Source organism: Arachis hypogaea, chromosome 14 (assembly GCF_003086295.3).
Source record: "Arachis hypogaea cultivar Tifrunner chromosome 14, arahy.Tifrunner.gnm2.J5K5, whole genome shotgun sequence".
Lineage (NCBI taxonomy): Eukaryota > Viridiplantae > Streptophyta > Magnoliopsida > Fabales > Fabaceae > Arachis > Arachis hypogaea.
Genome location: NC_092049.1, coordinates 121,297,436 through 121,299,905, shown reverse-complemented (window position 1 = coordinate 121,299,905; position 2,470 = coordinate 121,297,436). Strand labels below are relative to the sequence as shown.

General features: G+C 25.6%; 1 protein-coding gene across 1 annotated transcript in view; it reads right to left on the bottom strand.

Annotated features, from left to right (window-relative positions):
* Positions 1 to 831, bottom strand: part of LOC112743896 (uncharacterized) — a 45,238-nt gene extending 44,407 nt beyond the window's left edge. The window contains exon 1 of the mRNA XM_072214785.1: positions 560 to 831. The gene's annotated coding sequence lies outside the window, so the exon portion shown is untranslated. The remainder of the gene's footprint in view (positions 1 to 559) is intronic.
* Positions 832 to 2,470: the final 1,639 nt, after the last annotated feature.

Genomic DNA, 2,470 nt, shown 5'->3' with positions numbered 1-2,470 from the left:
AATTGTCTCAAGATTGAACATGGCATTCAAATAAAATAAACACTTATCACTAGAATTAATATACATGACAAAAATCACACAAAACCCCCAACATAACAATAAAAACATGGAGTAGTGTTCAAACAAGAGTAAATTGTAAGTTTATTAAGCATCAACTAAGAATCAAATGTGATTACAAGCACAATAAATTAGTTAAGAATAGTGGCAAGGAAAAGAAAGAACATTTTTTCCGACAAAATAATCACATATATGACTAAGATCGCAATGCAATTAATTGAAAGGGGAAGAAAAACTGATTCCCCAGTTTATAAGGAAAAATATAAATATAAAATGCAAGCAATTAATAAATTTTTTTTACAAAAAAAAAAAGGAAAGACATTTTCCCCTCTTACAAAGGGGTAAGAAACAACGAAATTGCTACAAATACGCAATACGAGAAGATGGAAAGCTTCGATAAGAATATGGGCAATGTTAGAACGGCATAAAGAACGAAACTTTGAATAAAACTTGCCTGATTGAACTGAGAAGCAAATGGGAATTGAAGAGTGAGAAAAATTACCCGTGTTACTGAAAGAAAAAAAAAGCGAATAGATCTCCGAACGATTTGGGAATAAGGGGTTAGATTAAGAGTAAGGAGGTTTAATTTTGATGAATGTAACGAAACGGAAGAAGAAGAAGAAGGAGGAGGAGGTAGCTTTAGCGATGTAATTTGAGAGGCATGACTTATGAGCGGTGACTTTGGCTTGTTCGAACAAACATCAATCTCACCTCACTCTACGCTCACCCCCTTTCCGCACGACCACCACGTTTCTTTCTTTTTCCATTTTCTTTTGCGTTAATGGTTTTTTTTTTTTTTTATTGTTGTTATTTACTGGTTTATTTTTTCTGAAGTAGTTATTATTTATTGATTTATTTTATTTACTAAAAAATTAGAGTTCGATTTTCCTTATTTTAAATAATATATTTATTAGAGTTTAATTTTGAGTAATGAATTAAAAATTAGTTATTGTTCAACGATAAAGTTATATTGAAATAAGTTTTAAAGTGACTTTTAAGATTGATTTCTTACATAAAAAATATCTCCAAAAATTTAATTGCACTACAAATAATATCTAAATTGAAAAAATTGCATCATGTTAATTCCCAAGTCTTTTTCCATCAAGTTACTTTTCATAGATCTAATACATTCTTCGGGCGTAGCTTTATTTTTGGCACTAAGTACTTGTTTAAACGACATCGTTTAATAATTATACATTTTTTTGTGGGGGATAAGATAGTTTTGGTTCACTAAAGTTAAATGATGTTGTTTTATCAAATATTTAGTACAAAAGCTAAAGTAATATTGTTTTGTTTAGCCCAATAAAAAAATGTGTCAGATTATTCATAGTATAAGTATGTGACAAGTAATTCGATGAAAAATAAATATAAATTAACATGATAATTGTTTTTTAATTTAAAAAACCTTTTATGATGTAATTAAAATCTTAGAATATTTTAGTATAAATACTTAAAATAGATAATTTTAAAAAATCATTTTAGAGTTTAACTGAGATCCATTTTATAAAAATAATAAAAAATGAGAATGAAAATCACTTAATAATTATTGTCTCCAAGTCGAATGAGAGAAATTGTATCTACAAAAGAATCTTTAGTAATTATTATGATGTCAAAAATATTTACCTAATTTATTAAAAAAGTTAAAAATTAATATTTAATTTTAAAAATATAAAAATAAATAATTATTAAATATTCAAAATTTATCATAAAAAATAAATTAAATAAAAATTAAATATCAAATTATAAACACCATATATATAATTCACCAAAATTCTTAACAATTAATCAGGACATACAGAATTAAAAACATTTAGGATTAGGATTAAAAGATATCTCTGAAAATTGAAAATTCGCTCTTTGTAGTTGTAGTGGTTTCCTAGTTGCTTCTGGAGTGTATCTTTAACATATCTTTCCCTATATTTGCGAGATACATTTTTGATATTGGTGCATGGTCTTCGCTAGGCTATGACCCTTGTCTCAATCCGGTGGGAATAATGAAGCATAACAGTTATTTACTTATTTTGTCAATATGCAGATATGCATCACAATATATAATTAAATATTTGTATAAAATTATTTATATTGTTAATGTATAAAAATTATTTTTATTGCAAAATATATACTTTTTTTTTATGAAATTTAGAGGATATTACATTTGGTATTATGTATAATGTATTTTGTAAGATGTCATACTAGATATTTGTATAAATATCACACTAATCTTCCTTTTAGAAAAAAGAATTGAAAGGAAAAAAAAATCAAAACACATTATTACAAAGTTCAAAAGAGATGCATAAGACTAGTTATTAAACATGGGTTTAACCATTATTACTAGTTTTTTTAAGTAGTGTCTTGTGCAATTATATGTGTTCGTCAAGATGTATTTTTTAATATTTTTCATATATATTTGGCT